General features: G+C 41.9%; 2 long non-coding RNA genes across 2 annotated transcripts in view; one reads left to right on the forward strand and one right to left on the reverse strand.

Moving 5' to 3' along the window:
- LOC125455915 (uncharacterized) overlaps window positions 1–26478 on the reverse strand; it is a 113992-nt gene that overhangs the window by 86970 nt on the left and 544 nt on the right. The window contains exon 2 of the long non-coding RNA XR_007248344.2: window positions 13692–13805. This is a non-coding gene — a long non-coding RNA (uncharacterized LOC125455915). The remainder of the gene's footprint in view (window positions 1–13691; window positions 13806–26478) is intronic.
- Window positions 25779–26478, forward strand: part of LOC125455917 (uncharacterized) — a 45010-nt gene continuing 44310 nt past the window's right edge. Inside the window, exon 1 of the long non-coding RNA XR_007248346.2 lies at window positions 25779–26087. This is a non-coding gene — a long non-coding RNA (uncharacterized LOC125455917). The remainder of the gene's footprint in view (window positions 26088–26478) is intronic.

Here is a 26478-nt window from a genome sequence, read left to right on the forward strand (position 1 = left end):
TGCCACTCATGATCTAATAAATCTCTGTAAGGTCATCCATCAGCCTCTGTTGATCCAGCCTGTTCAGCCTCTCCCTATAGTTCAACCTTGGCAACATCCTTATAAATCTTTTCAGAACCCTTTGAAGTTTCATCATATTCTTCTTGTAGCAGGGATACCAGAACTGAATGTAATGTTCCAAAAGTGGCCTAACCAATGTCCTGTGCAGCTGCAATATGACATCCCAATGCCTGTACTCAATGCACTGACCAATAAAGTGGCACACTCCCTCCAACCCCACCACACCCGGCATCTTCCCCTGCAACCGCAGGAAATGCTACACTTGTCCCCACACCTCCTCCCTCACCCCTATCCCAGGCCCCAAGATGACCTTCCATATCAAGCAGATGTTCACCTGCACATCTGCCAATGTGGTATATTGTATCCGTTGTACCCGGTGTGGCTTCCTCTACATTGGGGAAACCAAGCGGAGGCTTGGGGACCGCTTTGCAGACACCTCCGCTCGGTTCGCAATAAACAACTGCACCTCCCAGTCGCGAACCATTTTAACTCACCCTCTCATTCCTCAGATGACATGTCCACCATGGGCCTCCTGCAGTGCCACGATGATGCCACCCGAAGGTTGCAAGAACAGCAACTCATATTCCGCTTGGGAACCCTGCAGCCCAATAGTATCAATGTGGACTTCACAAGCTTCAAAATCTCCCCTTCCCCCACTGCATCCCAAAACCAGCCCAGTTCATCGCCTCCCCCCACTGCATCCCAAAACCAGCCCAGCTCTTCCCCTCCACCCACTGCATCCCAAAACCAGCCCAGCCTGTCTCAGTGATAATGGGAGCTGCAGATGCTGGAGAATCCACGATAATAAAATGTGAGGCTGGATGAACACAGCAGGCCCAGCAGCATCTCAGGAGCATGTCTCCGCTTCCCTAACCTGTTCTTCCTCTCACCCATCCCTACTTCCCACCTCAAGCCGCACCTCCATTTCCTACCTACCACCTCATCCCGCCTCCTTGACCTGTCTGTCTTCCCTGGACTGACCTATCCCCTCACCACCTCCCCACCTCCCCACCTATACTCTCCTCTCCACCTATCTTCTTTTCTCTTCATCTTCGGTCCGCCTCTCCCTTTCTCCCTATTTATTCCAGAACCCTCTCCCCATCCCCCTATCTGATGAAGGGTCTAGGCCCGAAACGTCAGCTTTTGTGCTCCTAAGATGCTGCTGGGCCTGCTGTGTTCATCCAGCTTCACACTTTGTTATCTTGCAATTGTTTGTGTTTTATTTTGGATCAGACCTCTATCTAGTTTCAAATCTGAATCTTGATAACTTAGTGCCTTTGCTTCCAGTTAATAAGTAATATTTTACCAGGGAATGCTACTCAAGTCTTTTGACATAAACTATTAAAATAACTGCAGACAGTCAAGAATCTGGTTATAGGAATGGACACAAGGTGACTACGTACCGTGGGCAATGTCTCATGTTGAAATTATACATTGCAGTTGGGTAATAATGCTGTTTGTCTTTAAACATGATAACACATCTGATGGGCTTGCATCAGTGTCATGTCACTGATTTTATTTTAACTGAACCTCACTTGACAGTTCTTTATCCACCAGGTCAGTTACAAAATGGTAGCACATAGCAAAGGGTCAAGAAAAAATTCAGCCATATTGTTAACACCTTGTACACAGCGTAGAACCAATACCATTATTTAACGTTTTTGATTAATTAAGAGCCGGTTATGTATAAATATCGAGTACTTATTTGGTGAATAAACAGGAAGCCTGACAATACCTTTAAGAGACTTGAAATCAATGCTTCATTCCTTCTCATTTACCATTTCCCAACACCCCCCCCGCCTCAATGCAACCAGAATTTAATCTCCTCTCATTAAAAAGGATTTAAAGTCAATAGTTTAATTTCTCCTGCAACTAAGGAAGATGAAAACAAAAACAAAAACAAACTTAAAATGCAAAGGAGAGCATTTCACTGGGAATAAAGCAGCCCAAAGTCAACTAAGGCCTATTATGTTCAGACACAGAAATGAACAGAGTGTGTAGGATGGGAGGAAGATTATTTTTATATATTTGGAGCTATAAAATGAAGGAGTGAAGAGACAAGCCTAGATTGTTCACAATTATGATTGAAAGCTTCTTATTTACTTTAAGCACAAAATACTTTTCTGTAAGATATACACCTCACTCTCCTGAAGACATCTGGTCTTTTAGGCAAGTGGTTTAATAGTGCTAGGAATCCCAGAGATGCTTGGCTTAAAGTGCCCTTTTTCAAATAAAGGGGTGAGCATGCTAACAGTGACTCAAGACTAGCTGCTGAAAATCACAGGCAAGCCTAAAACTGTTTTTGCCTGATGTGCAAGCATTTCCCAGCAAGTCAACAGACAAATAGGCTTAGACAAGCCAGCTGATTTTCTCTCGTTTAGCTCAGGGTTAGTTTGTGTCAAATAAAGCACATGATGCAGAGGTGTAAGAGGGAGAGAGAGAGAGGCAGTGAATATGTGCAGAGAGTGTGTGTGTATATGTGTGGGAAAGAGAGAATATGTGTGTGTGTGTGTGGTACTTGGACTGAAGCCATCTGCACTCATAACATTTAAAATTGAAGTGGAATTTATTGGAGATTGAACAGGGTGGTGGATGTATATGGTGGTGTTTGTACTTGTCTATAAAAACGTGCAGTTCTGTGGTAGCTTTATATGAAGGCACTCAAACTTTCCATCACATGATACAGTTTGGAAATGTTGACAACTAGTAAATTCATTTAAGTTTACTCATGGCATATTTGAGTTAAGAGTTGCAAGCTGTAAACTTTTCCAGATGGGAATGATACATTGGCCCATGTAGCTAAACTTCCCTCGCATAACCTCATTTCACAGCATGTTTGAATGTCTAGAGTGTATCTTATCCAGAAGACCTTCCGGGTAGCAGTTCATTCTCTGAAAAATATTCCTTGACATCAGCATCAGCTTACATAATGTAATGAAACAGACCAGCTGATCTATCAAGTTTGTCCCATTCACAATGTCCCAAAGTACTCCAGCCAATAAATTACCTTCTTAACATAGTAATTATGATAATACAGAAGCATACTAAACAAATATCCCAAACCAGTGATAATTTCAATTAACAGTGTTATCAGTTGTTGGCTTTGGTGAAGGATAAATATTAGCCAGATACCTGTCGAATTCCCTATTGTCTCATCAGAAATGTGGCACTTTCAGACTAACTTCTGATTTTGAGTCGTTGAAGTTGAGTTAAAACTTGATTTTACAGATGAGGGTGCTGTCACTAATCCAAAAGCTAGCAGTGTAAATGCTGATGAATCCAAAGGTTAGAACAATCCAAACAATATAAAATATTGTGGATTTAAGTTCAGTACTTGAGGCTGAGAAAGTTAATCTGCTAAAAATCATAATGTAACATTTTAAAGGTGAACAAAGAACAAAGAAAATTACAGCACAGGATCAGGTCCTTCGGCCCACCAAGCCTGTACAGATCCAGATCCTCTATCTAAACCTGTCGCCTATTTTCCAAGGATCTGTATCCCTCTGCTCCCTGCCTATTGTATCTGTCTAGATACATCTTAAATAATGCTATTGTGCCCACCTCTACCACCTCCCCTGGCAATGAGTTCCAGGCACCCACCACCCTCTGCAAAAAGAACTTTCCAAGCATATCTCCTTTAAAGTTTTCCCCCCTCACCTTGAAATTGTGACCCCTAGTAATTGACTCCTCCACTCTAGGGAAAAAGCTTCTTGCTATCCACCCTGTCTATACCCGTCATGATTTTGTAGACCTCAATCAGGTCTCCCTTCAACCTCTGTCTTTCTAATGTAAATAATCCTAATCTACTGAACCTCTCTTCATAGCTAGCGCCTTCCATACAGGCATCATCCTAGTGAACCTCCTCTGCACCCTCTCCAAAGCATCCACATCCTTTTGGTAATGTAGCGACCAGAACTGTACGCGGTATTCCAAATGGGGCCGAACCAAAGTCCTATTTAACTGTAACATGACCTGCCAACTCTAGTACTCAACACCTCGTCCGATGAATGAAAGCATGCCGTATGCCTTCTTGACCACTCTATCAACCTGCGTAGTGACCTTCAGGGTACAATGGACCTGAATACCCACATCTCTCTGTTCATCAATTTTCCCCAGGGTTTTTCCATTTACCGTGTAGTTCGCTCTTGAATTGGATCTTCCAAAATGCATCATCTCGCATTTGCAAAATTGTGAAGGTAAATGCATTTCCTAATCTAAGCCTAACCTTTAATATTTTGGGACTATTTAAAGAAAATTGTCTGAAATTGCAAAAGGATATACATTTGCATTAATATAGTACCTTCCATAACCCAAAAGTACTAAATTGACTGTAAGTTACTGTTATAATGTAGAAAATGTAACAGCGAATTTGTGCACAAACTCTAATTAACTGAAGTAAGACAATGACCAGATAATCTTTTCTTGTAATGTTGTTTTTTGGTAAATATTTCTCAGGACACCAGAGATATTTCTCTTGCAAGTGTTATGGAATCATTTAGATCCATCCAAATAGGAAAATGATGCCTTGGTGCTAAAGGCTTACAGGAAGGACCGAACTTCTAAATGTGCAGCACACTCTCACTGTTGTGCTGATGTGTTGACCTAGATTTTGTGCCTAATAATTATGATGGAAGTGTTAGCAATTGAGCTGGCACTAAAATATTGATCTGTAGATGTCACGTTGCTGCCATGGGTCAAATACAGGGTTTGTTTCATGAACTTCGGGCACTGGGAAACGTTGATCTTTTAAGCAACTTTTTTTTAATGTAACTACAGACAGAACCGAACAAGAACAAAGACTGCTGAGAAACATTTCTGGAATATTGGAATTTTAATAACTTTAAAGTGTTTATGATGCCAGAAGATAAACCTAAATATATTATTTTGATTGGATAATATTCTGGATACTACTGAGGCTAGAGCCTTTCATCTAAGAATTATTTCACCAATCAATTTGTAAAATGGTGTTTTTAAGAGAGGCCATGTTTGGTTCCCAAAGCTATGATTGCAGAGCCAGATGAGAAAATAATTGCAGATTGATTTAAGGTGCTCCAAAAGATTTGAAAACATCACTCAATTCAACTACTTAACTAGAGAATTATCAAGCTTAAGGCAATCTTGGTGCCTAAGCCTTTAAAAAATGTGAAAATGAAGATAAAGCATACATGAGACATACTTTCAGACAAAACTGTGATAATAAAATATGAGGCTGGATGAACACAGCAGACAGCAGATGCCACCCAAAGGTTGCAGGAACAGCAACTCATATTCCGCTTGGGAACCCTGCAGCCCAATGGTATCAATGTGGACTTCACCAGCTTCAAAATCTCCCCTTCCCCCACTGCATCCCAAAACCAGCCCAGTTCGTCCCCTCCCCCCACTACACCACACAACCAGCCCAGCTCTTCCCCTCCACCCACTGCATCCCAAAACCTGCCTGCCCTGGTCGACCCATCGTCTCAGCCTGCTCCTGCCCCACCGAACTCATCTCCACCTATCTGGACTCCATTTTCTCCCCTTTGGTCCAGGAACTCCCCACCTACGTCCGTGACACCACCCACGCCCTCCACCTCCTCCAGGACTTCCAATTCCCTGGCCCCCAACACCTCATATTCACCATGGACGTCCAGTCCCTGTACACCTGCATTCCGCATGGAGATGGCCTCAAGGCCCTCCGCTTCTTCCTGTCCCGCAGGCCCGACCAGTCCCCCTCCACCGACACTCTCATCCGCCTAGCTGAACTCGTCCTCACACTCAACAACTTCTCTTTTGACTCCTCCCACTTCCTACAGACTAAAGGGGTGGCCATGGGCACCCGCATGGGCCCCAGCTATGCCTGCCTCTTTGTAGGTTACGTGGAACAGTCCCTCTTCCGCACCTACACAGGCCCCAAACCCCACCTCTTCCTCCGGTACATTGATGACTGTATCGGCACCGCCTCTTGCTCCCCAGAGGAGCTTGAACAGTTCATCCACTTCACCAACACCTTCCACCCCAACCTTCAGTTCACCTGGGCCATCTCCAGCACATCCCTCACCTTCCTGGACCTCTCAGTCTCCATCTCAGGCAACCTGCTTGGAACTGATGTCCATTTCAAGCCCACCGACTCCCACAGCTACCTAGAATACACCTCCTCCCACCCACCCTCCTGCAAAAATTCCATCCCCTATTCCCAATTCCTCCGCCTCCGCCGCATCTGCTCCCACGATAAGACATTCCACTCCCACACATCCCAGATGTCCAAGTTCTTTAAGGACTGCAACTTTCCCCCCACAGTGATCGAGAACGCCCTTGACCGCGTCTCCCGTATTTCCCGCAACACAACCCTCACATCCCGCCCCTGCCACAACCGCCCCAAGAGGATCCCCCTCGTTCTCACACACCACCCTACCAACCTCCGGATACAACGCATTATCCTCCGACACTTCCGCCATTTACAATCCGACCCCACCACCCTAGACATTTTTCCATCCCCTCCCCTGTCAGCTTTCCGGAGAGACCACTCTCTCCGTGACTCCCTTGTTCGCTCCACACTGCCCTCCAACCCCACCACACCCGGCACCTTCCCCTGCAACCGCAGGAAATGCTACACTTGTCCCCACACCTCCTCCCTCACCCCCATCCCAGGCCCCAAGATGACATTCCACATTAAGCAGAGGTTCACCTGCACATCTGCCAATGTGGTATACTGCATCCACTGTACCCGGTGCGGCTTCCTCTACATTGGGGAAACCAAGCGGAGGCTTGGGAACTGCTTTGCAGAACACCTCCGCTCAGTTCGCAACAAACAACTGCACCTCCCAGTCGCAAACCATTTCCACTCCCCCTCCCATTCTTTAGATGACATGTCCATCATGGGTCTCCTGCAGTGCCACAATGATGCCACCCGAAGGTTGCAGGAACAGCAACTCATATTCCGCCTGGGAACCCTGCAGCCATATGGTATCAATGTGGACTTCACCAGCTTCAAAATCTCCCCTTCCCCTACTGCATCCCTAAACCAGCCCAGTTCGTCCCCTCACCCCACTGCACCACACAACCAGCCCAGCTCTTCCCCCCCACCCACTGCATCCCAAAACCAGTCCAACCTGTCTCTGCCTCCCTAACCGGTTCTGCCTCTCACCCATCCCTTCCTCCCACCCCAAGCCGCACCCCCAGCTACCTACTAACCTCATCCCACCTCCTTGACCTGTCCGTCTTCCCTGGACTGACCTATCCCCTCCCTACCTCCCCACCTACACTCTCTCCACCTATCTTCTTTACTCTCCATCTTCGGTCCGCCTCCCCCTCTCTCCCTATTTATTCCAGTTCCCTCTCCCCATCCCCCTCTCTGATGAAGGGTCTAGGCCCGAAACGTCAGCTTTTGTGCTCCTGAGATGCTGCTTGGCCTGCTGAGTTCATCCAGCCTCACATTTTATTATCTTGGAATTCTCCAGCATCTGCAGTTCCCATTATCTCTGATACTATTTCAAACTGTCTCTGCTTCCCTAACCTGTTCTTCCTCTCACCCATCCCTTCCTCCCACTCCAAGCCACACCTCCATCTCCTACCTACTAACCTCATCCCACCTCCTTGACCTGTCCGTCTTCCCTGGACTGACCTATCCCCTCCCCACCTCCCCACCTATACTCTCCTCTCCACCTATCTTCTTTTCTGTCCATCTTCGGTCCGCCTCCCCCTCTCTCCCTATTTATTCCAGAACCCTCAAACCCATCCCCCTCTCTGATGAAGGGTCTAGGCCCAAAACGTCAGCTTTTGTGCTCCTGAGATACTGCTGGGCCTGCTGTGTTCATCCAGCCTCACATTTTATTATCTTGGATTCTCCAGCATCTGCAGTTCCCATTATCACTCACACATTCAGACAAAACTGCGTCTTGATAGGAATTACCCAATGATAACTACTGAATATCAGATCTACATGGAACAGCTCTCGTACCCTAACTGAAAAGGCATCTGCCTGTCTTTATAAGAGATAACAAAGTGTGGAGCTGGATGAACGCAGCAGGCCAAGCAGCATCAGAGGAGCAGGAAAGCTGATGTTTCGTGTCTAGACCCTTCAGAAAAATTGATGCTCCTCGGCCTGCTGTGTTCATCCAGCTCTACACCTTGTTATGTCAGATTCTTCAGTATCTGCAGTTCCTACTATGCCTGTCTTTATGCTGCTTTATGGTAAGAATTCACATGTCTAAGATGTCCATTCAGAGAGGTGCCCTGCTGTATTAATTGTATCTGCCCAACTGCACCTCCAGCTCAGAGTGTGCAAAAATAAAACAGTAAAAATGCTTTGAATACTTAGCAGCCTGGGAGCATCTGTAGCTAGAGAAATGTTTTTAAATAATGTCATAAATGCAATACATTATAAGTAAAAGACGTTTGTAGAAAAAAGAGAATTCTGTGAAGGGTTGAAAGACAGAAGAGGTTAAATGACACAAGCACTGGTGATGCAAAGGGTGTTGCAGAACTCTTCTTGCATTCTGTTTCTCCCGGCTTTTACCCTAGCACAAACTTCTCATTATTCTTCTTTCCACCTTCCTCCCCCCTCCACTTCAAACACTTCTTCGTGCATAAAACCTATGACATTTCTAACTTTTTCCAGTTAAAGGTCATCAACCTGCAATGTTAACTTTTTATAATTGCTATCTGACCTACTGAACATATCTCTTCCCCCCACCCACTGCATCCCAAAACCAGTCCAACCTGTCTCTGCCTCCCTAACCTGTTCTTCCTCTCACCCATCCTTTCCTCCCACCCCAAGCTGCACCTCCATCTCCTACCTACTAACCTCATCCCACCTCCTTGACCTGTCCGTCTTCCCTGGACTGACCTATCCCCTCCCTACCTCCCCACCTATACTCTCCTCTCCACCTATACTCTCCTCTCCACCTATCTTCTTTTCTCTCCATCTTCGGTCCGCCTCCCCCTCTCTCCCTACTTATTCCAGTTCCCTCTCCCCATCCCCCTCTCTGATGAACGGTCTAGGCCCGAAACGTCAGCTTTTGTGCTCCTGAGATGCTGCTGGGCCTGTTGTGTTCATCCAGCCTCTCATTTTATTATATTATACTGAACACATCTGTTTTTATTTTGGATTTTTAGCAGTTGAAGTATTTTGTTTCAACATCAGCGTTGCTCTACTTGATTGTGGAGCCAGGTTTTGTAAACCTAGATACATGGATTGGAGTTCCAGGCATTTTTTTTGAATTAACTAGACAGATGGTGACATAAGTAATCTGTGAAATTGTATAATTTGCCAAGAAATTTGTCTTGCATCCAAAAAGGCTGTAAAGTCAGTAGAGTGACTGTTCCTGTCCAGGCTAAGGTCAAAACTGAATTCAGTTTTGGGTTTTGCTTTTAATGTGTTTTTGGTCCAAAGGTGCGAAATGGCACCTCATTGCTGCTTAACAATCTCAGGGAGGTTAGAAAATTGGCTGACTTTATACTGAACCAGTCAGCAGTTTGAGGCAGAGTTTCCAGAAGCCAGTGTTATTGGTCCTTCGGGAACACACAACTGTTCCTTGGACACACACAAAATAAAACTGGAGATTGGGGTGCTGCTTTGAGTCATTTTGAATGTTCCATTTGAGGATTATCAACCACACGATTGGATGCCTGGTAAAAATGGCTAAAATTATGTAAAATTGATAATCAAACTTGTCTGCAGGCCAACGTTCTCTGGATAGTGGTCCTATTTTCAAAAGCACTCAGCAAACTAGGGGAATGTAATGATACTTAGAAAGTTAAACCTAAAAAACCCCAAAGAATTGCAAATGCCTGGAAGTCAGAAACAAAAACAGAAATTGCTAGAAAAACTCAAGATAACAAAGTGTGAAGCGGGATGAACACAGCAGGCCAAGCAGCATCTTAGGAGCACAAAAGTTGACGTTTCGGGCCTAGACCCTTCGTCAGAAAAACTCAGCAGATCTGGCAGCATCTGTGGGTCCAGTGGTCCTTTTCAGACCTGATTTTAGCATGGAAAAGGTTACCATATATGCTGGAGATGGGGTCAGGGAGTGAGGAGGAGTAAATAATAGATGGTGATAAAGCCCAGAGTGAGAAAAAAATCTAAAATCACTGGAAAAACTCAGCAAGGCCGGTAGCATCTGTGGAGACAAAGCAGAGTTAATGTTTTGGGTCCAGTGACCCTTCTATAGGACTGTGCTAGGGCTAGCTACGTTGATGTATATGCTTAAAATGGTTTGGGGGGAGGAAGAAGGAGTAAATGATAGGTGGAGGTGGAGTTCAGAGAGAAAGAGAGAGAAACAATTCATCAGCCAAAGAAATGGGTAAAGGTCAGCTTGGCAGAATCAATAGCTGCTAATGGGGACCATTAGTGCCTGACAATTGGTTCCAAAACAAACACAAAATTGCTGGAGAGGCTCAGCAGGTCTGGCAGCATCTGTGAAGGGAAAAACAGAGTTAATGTTTCAGATCCGGTCACCCTTCAAAGTTGTTTGTTTGATAGCAGCCTGTTGGTTACAAAATTGGTTGCTTGATGACAAGTTCATGTAGCTGAGCTTTGCTGTAGCACTGCAGCAAGCCTGAGATCTGGAAGACCTGCATCTGATTTTCTGCTTGGGGACCTTACACCCTTCAGGGCTCAACATCAAGATTGATAACATTAGGGGCCAAATACCTTCTCCCAAGTCCTTACTCCACCCACTACACACCAGACCTTGTCATTCACATGGGCTGCCACCATAAACAAAGAACATAGAACAGTACAGCACAGTGCAGGCCCTTAGGCCCACAATGTTGTACCAACCTATTATCCTACTCTAATATCAAAATACCCTGCATACCCACACAACCACTAACTAGTCAGCCACTCGGAGAGCCGTGGGCGCGTGGAATGCACTGCCAGCAGTGGTAGTGGAGTCAGATACTTTAGAGACTTTTAAGCAACTCTTGGATAGGCACATAGAGGATAGTAAAATGTAGAGTATGCAGGGTAGTTTGATCTTAGTAGGATAATAGGTTGTGTCATGGGCCGGAAGGCCTGTACGATGTTGGACTGTTGTATGTTCTAATGGCCCCCTTTACCCATCCCTTTGTCTGTCCAACTGTTTTTCTCTCTTTCTCTGGGCTTCATCTCCATGTATCATTCATTGCCCCACACAACCTCATTTTCCGAGCCAAAATCAGGTCTGAAGGTCACCAGACACGGAGCGTTAATTCTGATTTCTCTTCACAAATGCTGCCAGACCTGCTGAGCTTTTCCAGCAATTTCAGTTTTTGTTTATACTTACAAAGTTATTCATTTGTTCTGAATTACTTGGCACTTAATGACTTCTCAAATTTCTAGATTTTAAAATCAAATCAAGTTTGTACATATTTTCAATCGTAGAAGAGAGCTCTTAGCAAAATACATTTTCCAGATAAGTTGACAACAAGCAATGATTGGATCTTCAGTTCATCATCATCTGTTATCTCTGACAATGGAGCTTTCCCTCAGTACTATACTGAAGTAATCAGATTGGATCATACAGTCAAGTTACAGTCGGGTGTTCAGAGGACATGGGCTTTGTGCAACAGTTATTAGTGACAGCCTTTTATTGTACCAGAATATCTTTGAACTTAATTGGTTTATTTGGAACATTGTAATTGTACTGATTCTTTTTTTAAACTTGTATATAGTAGCTATTCTTTGTAATTTGCCTACATAGGCCAGTGTGCCTATTCTATAATGATCATTTTCTTTCTTTCAAATGGGTTTTGTTATTTGAAGTAGAACATGCTGACAGTGCTCTTTGCTGCAAAGGTTCACAGACGGTAGCTCAGTCTATAATTTTATCACAGTTTCCATGCTTGCAGCTGAGATACTCAGAATTGCAAAATGTTACAGTGTGGAAGGAGGCCATTTGGCCCATTGTGCCTGCATCTCCAGCTCTTCAAATGGTAATCATTACCGAGTGCCAGTCTCCTGTTCTTTCCCCATGCTCCTTGCATACTATTACTATCCAAGTAATCTTTCAATGCCCTTTTTAATGCTTCAATTGAATCTGCTTCCACTACAATTCCAGGCAGTACATTTCATAGATAATGGGAACTGCAGATGCTGGAGATTCCAAGACAACAAAATGTGAGGCTGGATGAACACAGCAGGCCAAGCAGCATCTCAGGAGCACAAAAGCTGACGTTTCGGGCCTAGATTTCATACCCTAACTATTTGCTGTGTTGAGAAGTTTTTTTAAACACATCACCTTTGCTGGTTTTGTACACCACTTTAAATCTCTGACCTCTTGTTCCTATTCTTTTTACAAGCAAGAACAGCTTCTCCCCATTTACTCTATTCAGCCTGTTCATGATTTTGAAAATCTCAATCAAACATCTCCTTTTAGTCTTAAATAAAGGAAACAACAGTGAATAATGGAGTTCTGAAAGAAGAACAGAAACTGCTGGCAGAACACAACAAGTCTGGCAGTATCTGTGGACAGAATTAAATGTTTCCAGTCCAGAAACCTTAACTCTGTTTTCTTTGCACCGACACTGCCAGGCCTGCACGGTTTTACCAGCAATTTCTGTTTTTGTTTCTCCTCTCAGCTGCCTTGTCTCTTAGGAGAGCAGTCCCAACTTCGTTAATAAGTTTCATAACTGAAGTTTCTCATTCCTGAAACCATTCTTGTAAAATGCTTCTGCATTCTCTATAATTTATTCACTCCTTATATCTGGGCACCCACACCTTTTCCACTATTCTCTCTAACTGAAGTCTAATAAGTGTCTTATACAAGTTAAACATCATCTCCTCCTTCTTGTACTCTCTTCCCCCAAAAGTAAGGCTGAGGACACTGCTTCATTAACTGTTTTCTCCAATTGTCCTGCCACCTTCAATGCACATTTCCAACTAGGTTTGTTTGCTCCTGAACCCACTTTAGATGGGTTCTGTTACTTCTGCCAATGTGGTATACTGTATCCGCTGTACCCGTTGTGGCCTCCTCTACATTGGGGAAACCAAGCGGACGCTCGGGAACCACTTTGCAGAACCCCTACTCTCAGTTTGCAACAAACAACTGCATTTCCCAGTCGCAAACCATTTCAACTCCCCCTCCCATTCCTTAGACAACATGTCCATCCCGGGCCTCCTGCAGTGCCACAATGATGCCACCCGAAGGTTTGCAGGGACCCTGCATCCCAATGGTATCAATGCGGATTTCACAAGCTTCAAAATCTCCCCTCCCCCCACTGCATCCCAGAACCAGCCCAGCTCGTCTCCGCCTCCCTAACCCGTCTTCCTCTCACCTATCCCCCCTCCCACCTCAAGCTGCACCTCCATTCCCTACCTCCTAATCTCATCCCACCCCCTTGACCTGTCCGTCCTCCCGAAATTGACCTAACCCCTCCCTACCTCCCCACCTATACTCACCTCCACAGTCTCCTCTCCACTTATCTTCTCTATCCACCTTCGATCCAGGTCCCCTTCTCTCCCTATTTATTTCAGAACCCTCTCCCCCTCCCCCTTTTCTGATGAAGGGTCTAGGCCTGAAACATCAGCTTTTGTGCTCCTAAGATGCTGCTTGGCCTGCTGCGTTCATCCAGCTCTACACTTTGTTATCTTAGAATTGTACCCATTATCTCATGTTGTGTTTCAATGTTCTTCCCAACAAAGTGCATCACCTCACCCCTGCATTGAATCTCACCTGCCATTTGTCCGGCCACTCACCAATTTGACAATGTCCTTTTGAAGTTCCACTCTTCTCACAGATTGCAATTCTCCCAAGTTTTGTGTCATCTGCAAACTTTGAAATTGTCCCCTGCATGCAAAGATCCAAAGTGAAATACATCAGGAAAAGCCAGTCTCAATACTGAACCTTGGGGTCGTCCACTAAAACATTCCTCCAACCCAAAAATATTTATTGACTATTGCTCTTTTTATTTTCTGTTGCTCAGCCAATTTTGTATCCACAATGCTTCCGACTCTTTTATACCATGACCTATAACTTTTCTCTCAAGTCTGTTATGGCACACAACACCATCTGGAAATCCATGTATCTCGTTAACAGCATTACCCTCATTAAGCCTTACTGTTACCTTGTAAAAAGAATGAGGATTTTGTTTGTTGGACAATTCAGAATAAACTAAAACATTGTTTTATTTTGAATTTCTTTTAAAATATCTTAGTTTATTTTCCCAAGTGTATTCAGTAAAATGTTTAATGTATTCTGTGCTGAGTGCTTAGAAGTTGTAGGTTGATAGTTAAACCAATTAATTATTCAAGGTAATGTTTAATGAATGAAAAAAAATTGTGACTTCCTTGTTATTTCGTCAAAGTTCACAATCATCAAAAGAACATGCTCATTCAAATAAACTTGTAATACTGCTTAAAAAACATGATAATTTTGCTTTTACCTTAGTTTGTAAACAAAAAGTATTAAGGTTGGATTATTTGTATAGAAGTAAAGCTTCTTGTAGTTTGCACTTTGCTCCTTAGTGATATCACATCTTTTGTGCACTCTATAATTGTTCAGCTTTACTTCATGCAATCACGTGACTCCTTACCTTTAAATGATAAATGGCTTATTTAAATTTTGTCAAGCCTACAAACTTAGTTTACAAAAGCATTGTTATTGCCAGAAGTTCACCTTGCTTGGCAAGGTTAACATTTTATCTTACAATCCTTTCTAAGCAAACAGTAATTAAGATTCTAAAAATGTAGTATCCTGGCTAGCTGTCAAGGCAGCCTAAAATTTAGTATCCTATATATTGGATGTTTATCTGAAACTTCATTCCAAATTGAACATTCTTGCTAAAAACTATAATTTCCATAGCTTGTCTGGAAAGTTTACTTATCCATGCTTTATAACTATCATCAACTTTTTGTTTATTCACTCATGGGATGTGGGTATGACTGCCAAGACCAACAATTATCACCGCATTCTGATTGGTCTTGAGAAGGTGGTGGATAACTGCCTTAAGTAACTACAGTCTTCATGGTCCAGGCAATCCCACAGGGCTGTCGTGTGGTGGGTTTCAGGATTTGGATCTGGTTACAAAGAAGGAAGAACAATATATTTCCCAGTCACGCTGCTCTGCGAGTTCGTTCCTTTTTATGTTTTACTCTTGTTTGAGTAGTGCAGTTGAAGAAGCCTTAATGAGTTGTTCTGATACATCTTAAGTTGTACACACTGCAGTCACAGTGTGCCACTGGTGGAAGGACTGAGTGTTTAAAGAGATGGACAGTGTGCTGCTCAAGCAGGCTGCTTTTCCCTGGATTCTTGCTGATGATCGTCAGTGCCATTGCCTGATGTTAATATGCCCAAGCCTGAATGCTGTCTAGGCCTCACTGCAAATGGTACAAATGGCTTTACTATCTGATGAGTTGCAAATAGAACTGAAAATCATCAGCAGACATTGACACTTCTGGCCTTATGACGGTGGGAAGATCATTTAGGAAGCAGCAAAAGTTATTTGGTACATGACAATATCCTGAAGAACACCTTCAGTGGTGTCCTGGAGCTGAGATGCTTGGTTTGCCTCTTCCTACCTCTATAATCTTCTTGAATCTCTCAGCTTTTCGAAATGTCTCTAAATCTGGCTTCCTGGTTTTAACCACTTCTCCATTGGTGACCGTCTTTTTATTGCCTAGATGCTAAGCTGGTTATATCACGCTCTTCCTTTAAATATCGGTTAATATCCCTTTGACCAATCTTTGTGCCTCAGTGTCATATTTTGTTTTATAATGCCCATCTGAAACACCTGGGGACATTTTAATAGATTAATGGTGCAATGTAAATCTCTATCTTTAAAGAAGGTAGAATGAGTTTAATTGACTAAAGATGAATCTCGATTTGGCACCTCTGGGTGAAGATGATTGTCTTGTGTTTGGCAAAATTGTGAAGATCTAACTTGTTTCCACAAACCATGTAGTCATCACTCTTATCAAAACTGTAATGGATAGATCAATTTTCAGAAGTTAACTTAGTGAGGATGAGATCAAACAGGATTTTCCCTCGCAATGGTTCTTTCACCACCGACTTCAGGGTCAGTCTACTAGCTGTGTTTCAGAAGTCAGATTGTAATGGCGCTGTCAACTCATTTGTTTTGATGGATATTGAAGTCCCCCCACCAAAGATTGTTTGTAACACTCAGTGTTTCTTTCAGGTATTCAGCATGGAAGAATACTGATAGTTTAAGCAAGAACTTTAGGTTGTACTCAACAGGACCTTTCCTTGTTCATTTAATGGAACCTTTTAATCAGGTAACTAGGTGGATGAAGGAGAAGAAATGAATGTTGCCTATTTTCATTTTTAAAAAAAGCTTTTGAGAAAGTACCACATTAAAAGGCAGGTTAACAAAGTTTGCTAAAACAAAACTAGAATCGGAGGACCTGTTTGAGGTTGCATTAAGGTATTGGATTTAAACACAGAAAGCGTTGAATCATGTTTAAATGGTTGTTTTTCAAGACTTGGAAGATGATAAACGCTGGTGTTCCCCAAGGGTCAGTGCTGGCACCATTGCTTTTTCGAATGATATAGATATCAGTAAGGAAAGTAAATTTTTTTATTTGCAGATTATTTCACTTCTGGAGGTGTGGCTGACAGTGAGGGTGATACCTATCAACAATAACAGGACATAGATATGCTAGCACAATTGGCAGACAAGCAGCAGATGGAATTTAATAGAGAAGTGTGATGTAATGCTTTTAGTCAAATGGATAGACAGAGCCAATATAGACTGAAAGGCCTAGTTCTAAAAAGTAAAGGCACTTTGGTGGTTCATACATATGTATCTTTGGTTGCATGATCTGTTGAGAGAATAGTTAGCAAAGCATATGGGGCTTCATACATAGAGGTACTAAGTACAAAAGCAGGGCAGTTATTCTAAAATAAGAGCAGAAAATCTGGAAATACTCAATAGGTCCCTTGACACAAATGGAGAGAAACAGAGTGAGATTATGATGACGCTTAAGCATTCTACTTCTGCTGCTTTATATGGATATAGACTGCTCTGTGATTGCACAGCCAACACTTAAGATCAAAGCTCTGAAGTACAAAAGCATCCATGAAAGAATTAACTAAGTGACAGGAGATTGATCCTGCATGAGCATTATCACCCAAAGTGATAGCCTAGCCTAACTCATGAGTGCAACTCGATGAAGTTTCTTCGACAGTACCTCCCAAATTCCTGATCGCACCCTCCTGACTTAGAACTATGTCTTTGACACATCACTGTCTTAGGTCAAAATTACAGAACTCTCTTCTTAACAAGACTGTGGGTGTACCTGATTGTCCAGTCCCACCTCCCAGACATGCATTGCAAATTGCTCTCACTTCTTGAGAGAAATTGAGGATGCAAGATTAGTGGCCTAACCAGCAAGGCCCATATCCCATGAATAGATAAAAAAGATATGGCTTGCAATACACTTACAATCTTCTTTCTTCTAGTAAGATGCTGTGCCGGTTTGAAGCATAGATTTCAAAATCGTAATAAGGTTTTTTTTATCAGTACTTCAAAAGCTAGCATGACAGAGGAATAAGTCACCTTGTAGTTAATTATTGTTCGTATGTATACGTGTGGCTAAAAACTTGTGATGCTGTTTATCTTGAGTAAGGGAATGCAGAGTTACCACAAGGTGACAGTCAATTAAAGAATTTCCTCTAAGCCTCAAGCAATTTTTAAGCAATTGTTCAAATGATCAAAGGGACATGATCATGACATGACATGATGAAATAATGTACATATCAGTGTGCTGAGATTATGTGTAGTACAAATTCTGTTAAGTGAGTAGTCCCACAGCATTTCCTGACGATTGACTTATCCAAGTATATCCCAAGATATTTGGTGAGAAATTCCATGGAGGCTTCCCAAATCTCCCACAGTAATTTACAAAGACTGGTCAATAACCTGAAGAAAAAGGCCTGAACGAGCAAGACTTATGTTAAACTTTTGAGGTATCTATCGAGAAAGGTGGGAAGAAAAATAGATGAGACTGCTCAGAGTGTAAAGTAGTAGCTGGCATAGATAGACACTGAATAAAAGAAGATCCAGGTAACAGAGGCAGAGAGAAACTCAGCACCAAGAAAATGTGGAAATATGCAATAAGGTCTTCATAAAATGTATGAAAGGTAAAACTGTTAGGGCAGTGGCAAAACTGAGTCATTAGAGTGAGCCTATGAAGATTATCTAAAACATAATTGATCAAAATGGAAGAGATTGGCAAAGAGGTAGGAGGTAGCTTTATATGTCAGGTACAGCTGCCAGCTTAAAGTCTAGTAAGGGCTTACTGCACAAAGTTTTGGTCATTTCTTCTAGATCTCTATTTCCTGCGGTTCACTTACGCTTTGTTTTAGAACATGGTATGCTTATTGAAAACTTTAGTCCCAGCACAAATTAACTAAACCATCTTTAATGATTTTTAACTGCAAAGACTTAAAGAGCTTGTCAAAAAAAAGAACAAGTGTCTTCGAGGAAACATGGTTACAAATCACGTTCAGCAGGGGACATGTAAAATGCTCAATATCTACCTTCAGATAATAGATTTTGCAATAATAGAAATATCATTTTAAGTTATAGCTTGGCCTTTTCTGAACAGGCCAAATAAGGACAACAACGAAAACTACATGTTCTCATTAACCTGACAGCAACTGTCTCACCACTGTCATTAATATTAATTACATTGATAGTCAAGGTCAACTAGGTAAAAAGCAAGATTCGCTTGAATTTTATTGAGTCATGATGCTTCAGCATACAACGAGAAGTTTATGGAAATGCAAGCTGAGTGTTGTCAATTCTTGCCATTTTCAAACTGAGATTTATGCGTAAGTCTATTTTATTGTTTATCAATCACTTAAGATAGACCTACAAGTTTTGCAACTACCCTTGCCATAAGTTACACTTGATCTAAGTCACGTAGGTAAAAATTATCATCTAATTAGAATAAACATTGATAAATGTTGAACTTCAGATATTACTGCCATTGTAAAACTACAAAGTCTGTGACATACTGTTCTCCTTGTGCATGTAAATGTGTGGGAATCAATATCAGTTGCATTACTGTATAATGTGGCTAAGATTTCACAATACAGGTTCCTGGTGACCCGTACTAAGTCATTGGCTATAGATTTTATGGTGAGACTTTGTTCTGAGGGAAAACCAACAAGGGTCCTCAAGAATTGAAATCAGCAGCTCCCCCCGAATCAGAATTTGTTGAAAGTCTTTGCGTTCTATATTAAAAGCTTAGATTTGGGTATATAGGACACAATTCCAAACTTGCAGATGTCACAAAACTTACAATTATTGTAAACTATGAGGAGGACAGTGATAGAGTTAAAGCAGATTTACACAGACTGGTGAAATGGCTAGACATGTGGCAGATGAAATTTAATGCAGAGAAGTGTTACATGAGTGTTACAGAGATGCATTTTGGAAGGCAGATTGAGGAGAGACTATAGACTAAAGGGTATGAGCGTAGAAGGGACATGGAGGCAAGACAGACCTGAGGGTATCAAAGCACAATTACTAAAGGTGGCAGAACAGACTGAGGATGTGTTTGAACACACATACAGGATCCTTGGCTTTATCATTGAAATATTGAGTACAAAATCAATAACATTATGATGAGTCTTTATAAAACTCTGGTTCCTCCTCAACTGGAGAATTACGTCCAGTTCAAGGGAACCAAACTTTAGGAATGGTATGTAAGAACTAAATACATAAGATGAAGGTTAAAGAACATGGATCCCTCATTCTACTGGAATAAAATCTTTGTAAACATTCACGAAGAGCTTAACTTTGAATAACAAACTATTTAGAAAAGACTTTTGCGATTGAGGGTTGATCTCTTGATCTCTCGACAGCCAGGCAGCAGAGTTCAGTTGATGGACCTCCTATTACTTACTACCCATGATCACATGAATCTGATTATCATATCTCCCAAACATGAAGGAAATCTTGTTTTCCAGCATTGGCAGTTCTTACTATCTCTTTGTTTTCCTTGTGACCTTTCACACACAAGGATATTGCCAAGATGGAGCACCATAGGTATCCAGCAGGTGTATGTTTAAATTCATTAACCGAATGTCAGCATCACTGGCTAGACCAGCCTCTGTTTTGTTTTCCTCGTTGACCTTGAGAAGATGGTGATGAGCTGCCTTCTTGAGCCACAATATCCACAATGCTGTTAGGGAGGGACCTTCGGGATTATGAAGGAACAATGATATTGATTAAATTAGAGTGGTGTCTGAGGTGGAGTGAAACTTGCGGGTGGTGGTGTAACTGCTGACCCTGTCCTTCTAGGCAGTAACAGTTGCAGACCTTGAAGACTCTGTCAATGGAGGACTGTTGAGTTTGTGTAGTGCAGCTTGCAGGCAGTACATGCTGCAGTTCATGCACATTGGTGCTGGAGGGAGTTAATGTTGAATGTGTTAGGTGGGGTGCCAGTCATGTGGGCTACTTTGTCCTAGGTGGCGTTGAACTTCATGAATGTTTTGGTGGCACACTCTGTTCAGGAATTTGGAAAGTATTCCATCAAATGCTTGATTTGTGCACTGTAGATAATAGGCAGGTTTTGAAGTCAGGAGGTGAGTTACTTGCTACAGTATTCCTAGGCTCTGACTATTCTTGTAGCCACAGTACTTGTTTGGCTGGTGCAGCTCTATTTCCCATCAGTGGTCACCACTGAATTATAATAGTGGGAGATTCAGCCATGGTACTGCCATTGAATGACAAGAGGCAATAGTTAGTTGCTTTCATTTTGGAGATTGTCATTGCCTGCTATTTGTGTGGCGTTACAGTTACTTGTCATTTATCAGCTCAAGCCTGAATGTTGTCCAAGTTGTGCTACATTTTGACATGAACCTCTATAGTGTTTGAGGAGTGATGGATGCTGCTGAGCATTGTGAAATCATCACTGAAGATCCACACTTCTGTTCTTAGGATAGAGGGAGAGACATTGGCGAACCCACTGAAGATATTTGAGCCTACGATAAAACCTGGTTCTGTTCTGAGCCACAAGAGAAAACACCCTTTTCAAATCCACCTTGTCAAGACCACTCAGGATCCTGTGCAGTTCAATCAAATCTCCCTTTGCTTTCCTAAACTCCAGTTGAAACTATTCCAGGTCAACCCACTCATTTCAGTCATGAATCTACTCAAATTTCTTTCAGCTGCCTCCAGTCTATTGACATCCTTTTGAAAACAAGGAGACCAAATTTCTCTCAGTTTTCAAAAAGTTTAACATTCTTATTCTTATATTTTATAACAAAAGGAATTGAACATAGCATTCCATTTGTTTTCTTGACCACATGCTGTTTGCTAACTTTTGGTAACTCCCGCACTAGAACATCCAACTCTGTCTGCACCTTGGAATTCCACAGTCATTCTCAATTTGAATAAAGCACTGCTTTGTCTATTCTCCCTGTGAAAGTGAGCAACTTCACATTTTCCTACATTATACTCTTTCTGCTAGATTTTTGCCCATTCACTCATTTATATCTGTTCACAATCAGTTTCATCTCCTAAACATAACTACTTTCCTTGTTGTAATCTGTGAATTTAGCTACCATGTCTCCTTCCATTCATCTAAGTCATTGATGTAAATTGCAAAGAGTTCAGGCCTCTGCATGGACGCCTGTGGAATATCATTTGCCACATCCTGTCAGCCAGACAAAGGTCCATTTGCGCATTTTCTCTATTTTCTGCCAGCTAGCCAATCTTCTAGCCATGCTAACATATTGGTCCCTATAACTTAAGCTTTCATCTCACACAATAACCTACGATCGAGTAATAGAGTCCTACAGTATGGAGTCAGACCCTTTGGGTCAAACTGGCCCATGCCCACCAAAATGTCCATCCACACTAAGCCCATTTCCCTGCACTTGGCCCATTTCCTTCTAAACAGTTCCTTTCCATGTATTTGACCAAATGCCTGTTGTTAAAGCACCTGCCTCAACCACTTCCGCTGGCAGCTCATTCCATATGCGTACCACTATCTGGGTAAAAAAATTGCCCCTCAGATTCCCATGTATTCCTTTCCCTCTTATCTTAAACCGATGCTCTCTCGTCCTTGATTCCTCAACCCTGGGAAAAAGACTCAGTGCATTTACTCTATCCATGCCTCCCATGTTATACGCTTCTATAAGATACCCCCTCAGTTTCCTATGGTCTGAAGAAAAATGTCCTAGCTTGATAATGTGTTACCTTATCAAATTCCCTTTGGGAATCCTTCAAAAAAGTCCAATAAATTGGTTAAACTTGATACAATACTGGCTCTTCCCAATTACCTTGAGTTTTTCTAAGTGGACAGCTACAATCTTTTCAATGATTGATTAAAAATTGACCTGCCCCAAGACAAGCTATAGTCTCCTGTTGTCTGCCTCCTTTTCTTCTTGATACAGAAATTATATTTGTTATTTTTCAGTTTGATGGAACCTTCCCTGAATCAACGAAATGTTGAAAAATTAACACTAATTCATCTTTGACTCATTAGCCACCTTTTTCAAGGCTCTAGAATGGAGTTTGGACCCAAAGACCTGTCAGCTCACAGTTCGACCAGTTTGTTTAGTGCCTCTTTACCTATGAGTGTAATTTCACAACTTCATTAACTTTATTCATTTCATTAATTTTCCTTCCATCTCATGATTTACAACTATAACTAAGATGTTTATTGTATCCCTATAGTGAAGACAGAAAATAAACGCTTGTTTATTTTATCTGCCATTCCCTATTATTTAGTAGTGGGTAGGTCGTGCCTCACAAACCTTATTGAGTTCTTTGAGAAGGTGACCAAACAGGTAGATGAGCGTAAACCGGTTGATGTGGTGTATATGGATTTCAGCAAGGCGTTTGATAAGGTTCCCCACAGTAGGCTATTGTACAAAATGCGGAGGAATGGGATTGTGGGAGGTATAGCAGTTTGAATCAGAAATTGGCTTGCTGAAAGAAGACAGAGGGTGGTGGTTGATGGGAAATGTTCATCCTGGAGACCAGTTACTAGTAGTGTACCGCAAGGGTCGGTGTTGGGTCCACTGCTGTTTGTCATTTTCATAAATGAGCTGGATGAGGGCGTAAAAGGATGGGTTAGGTGGCAAATGGAATTTAATGCGGACAAGTGTGAGGTGATGCACTTTGGTAGGAGTAACTGGAATGCAAAGTACTGGGCTAATGGTAAGATTCTTGGTAGTGTAGATGAGCAGAGAGGTCTCAGTGTCCATGTACACAGATCCTTGAAAGTTGCCACCCAGGTTGACAGGGTTGTTAAGAAGGCATACAGTGTTTTAGCTTTTATTAATAGAGGGATCGAGTTCTGGAACCATGAGGTTATGCTGCAGCTGTAGAAAACTCTGGAGCGGCCGCACTTGGAGTATTGTGTACAGTTCTGGTCACCGCATTATAAGAAGGATGTGGAAGCTTTGGAAAGGGTGCAGAGGAGATTTGCTAGGATGTTGCCTGGTATGGACGAAAGGTCTTACGAGGAAAGGCTGAGGGAGTTGAGGCTGTTTTCGTTAGAGAGAAGAAGGTTGAGAGGTGACTTGATTGAGACACATAAAATAATCAGATGGTTAGATAGCGTGGATAGGGAGAGCCTTTTTCCGAGGATGGTGACGGTGAGCAGGAGGGGACATAGGTTTAAATTGAGGGGTGAAAGATATAGGACAGATGTCAGAGGTAGTTTCTTTACTCAGAGAGTAGTAAGGGAATGGAACGCTTTGCCTGTAACGATAGTAGATTTGCCAACTTTAAGTACATTTAAGGTGTCATTGGACAAGCATATGGACGTACATGGAATAGTGTAGGTTAGATGGGCTTCAGATTGGTATGACAGGTCGGCACAACATCGAGGGCCGAAGGGCCTGTACTGTGCTGTAATGTTCTACGTTCTGTGGTCCCCAATCTCACCCTCTAGAGGACAATCACTCACATTCTTTTCATTTCAATTACATATAAAAACATTTGGTTTAAATTTTTACAATCATAGCTAGCTTCCGCCCATATTCTAATTTCTTTCTCCTGGCTAATATTTTCATCATTCATTGTTATTCCTTATATTCTGACGAATCGTATTGCCTGCAAACTTTTTTGCATTGTTGTATGCTTTATCTTTAAGTTTGCTGCTTTTCCTAACTTTTCCAGTTACCTACAGATAGTCTTCCCTCTAGAATATTTCTGTATTGTAGGAATATACTTATTCTGAGTCTTCTGAAATATCCCCTTACATCTCTGTCAGTGCATCTTTGCAGATCTATCCCCTAGCCCCAATATACTGGCTCATTTCAGCTAACTCTGCTTTCAAGGACACATATTATATAGATGTGAAATATTAGGCTTAGAGCAGTTCTTCTCCCTTTCATGCTGGAAGTCAGGATACAGGAAGGATGAGAAGGTCTTAGAGATTGCAGAGAAGAATGATTGGTTGCAAAAATTGCTGATCTATAGAAAAGAGCGGAGGAGTGGAACAAGCTGAATTATCTTGCAGACAGCCAATGTGGATGTGACAGGCTTAATGGCTTCCTTCTGTGCCTCAGGCGTACTGTGATTCTATTAACAGTGGATCACACATTTTATGGAAGTTACAGGCTGCCTCCAAATAAAACAAATGTATTCAGAAGTAGTTACGCATTTAACATTGTGATGTAGTAGCTTTTTTTTCAATCCCTTCAATCTGTCTTCCACCCTAGGTGTAACCACTGACAAAATAATGCCAGCCTGCATGTTCTATATCAATGCCAGCTAATTGTCAACCCGAATAAGACATATGAAAATTCTCCCAACTTCCTATGTCTCTAAATGGAATGACTAATAATTATAGTTAAGATGCAGTTTTGCTCTTTGCATCTAAATTTCTGTTCTGCTTTTCTCACTTTGTCTTCATTTGTACTGTTCCCTATCATTTGTTCCTCTCATACTGCCTTTGTTTCTCTCTCACTCCCCTCTTTCAGTTATGTTGGTTTCATCCTTCACTCTTTAATTCTTTCCTCTACGTCTATTTCTCTTACATTCTTTCCTCCTGCTTTTCCCCCTCTTCTTCCACTGTTCTGCTGTTCTTCACCTTTTCTCCCCACCCCGCCACACCTTGACTTCTACTTTTCATTCTTTTGTTCACTTCTGTCTTCTCTCCCTTTTTGTTTGTCACCTCCTTCCCCGTCATCTCCACTCCCTCACTATGGTTCCACCAGCATCTCCACTATGGAAGTTGTTACACCATACATCTGCAACGGCTTTTGGTCCTGCATCTTCTGTTCTTCCAATTTTGGTCAACTGGGTGATTCCTCATTTTCCCAGTTCTGTCGCTGGTGATTCAATTTTCAGTTACCTACCTCTATTGTCTAGAACTCATTGTGTAAGCAACTTCCTCCCTCTAGAAATTTTTAAAAGCTTGAAAACTTGAACAGATCATTCCTTTGACTATTCCCTTCTCCAATTTTGAAATGAACTGAAAACTGCATTGCGGTCTTTGGTGTGAATCTTGCTATCAAATAGTTGGCTTTATTATAAAGAAAGGGAGACTAATATGGCCAGTATCATGTTTGCTTATAAATCTGTCTGCTGTCAGATTTTATTGGCCAGTCTGACTCTTAGAGTCACTTGTGCCATTCCAGTTAAAATAACATTGGAGACCAAATCAGACCCTGAATTTTAAATATTTGAGACCTCCCTGCATCAACTGCCTGCCAGCACTAGGAAGTCTCATGTTGCCGAAAAAATGTCAATTAAGATGGTGACAAATCTGAAATAGCCAAGTATATAGCAGAAAGTACTGTCAAAACTCTCATTTTATAACATTACAACATCATAACAAATTTGCATAAGTGGTGTGTGAAAGCATTGTAATTAGTCTATTCAAAACAGTTACAATATATGGATATAGTATTAGCGTTCTGGTCACCAATCATTCTCCATGTTAACTCCTGGACTATGTAAGTCTTAAAATGAATACTACTTGAAAATGGAGGAAGGCACATCACTTTGGGAAGAATGCAACCCAGTTTTAGAATGCTGTAATAAAGAGCTGGACAAACAAGAAATTATGACTGTGGAATGGCCAAGGAACCCTCAGCACAAAGGCTACACTGGAGTGGTGACAAGACGGCCCCAATCAGGTTAGAATATTTATTGGGAATATTAAACTAGGATAAGTGCCTCATAATTCTACAGGGAGGCTCTACAAGTACAATTGAAGGTTAAAATATTGATAAAATGTGTTTGTAAATGTGGAAGTAAATTCAAGTTGAGTATTTAATTTCTACTTTCTATAGATAAAAAATACTTTTGATTTTTGTTCGAAAAGTGTGAATGAAAGAACTTGACTAAACTAAATGTTTAGAACTGAATAATTAGCACCATAATAAAATTGGGCAAATTTCCCAGACTTGCTGCTGATCTGATATTTGCATATACTTCTACCCAGCTGGATTTGCTTCATAACAGTGAGATTTAGAATACTATTTCTGCAACTATTGCTGCATGTATTTTTAAATGTTACATAAACAC

The sequence above is a fragment of the Stegostoma tigrinum genome, chromosome 10 (genome assembly GCF_030684315.1).
Source record: "Stegostoma tigrinum isolate sSteTig4 chromosome 10, sSteTig4.hap1, whole genome shotgun sequence".
Lineage (NCBI taxonomy): Eukaryota > Metazoa > Chordata > Chondrichthyes > Orectolobiformes > Stegostomatidae > Stegostoma > Stegostoma tigrinum.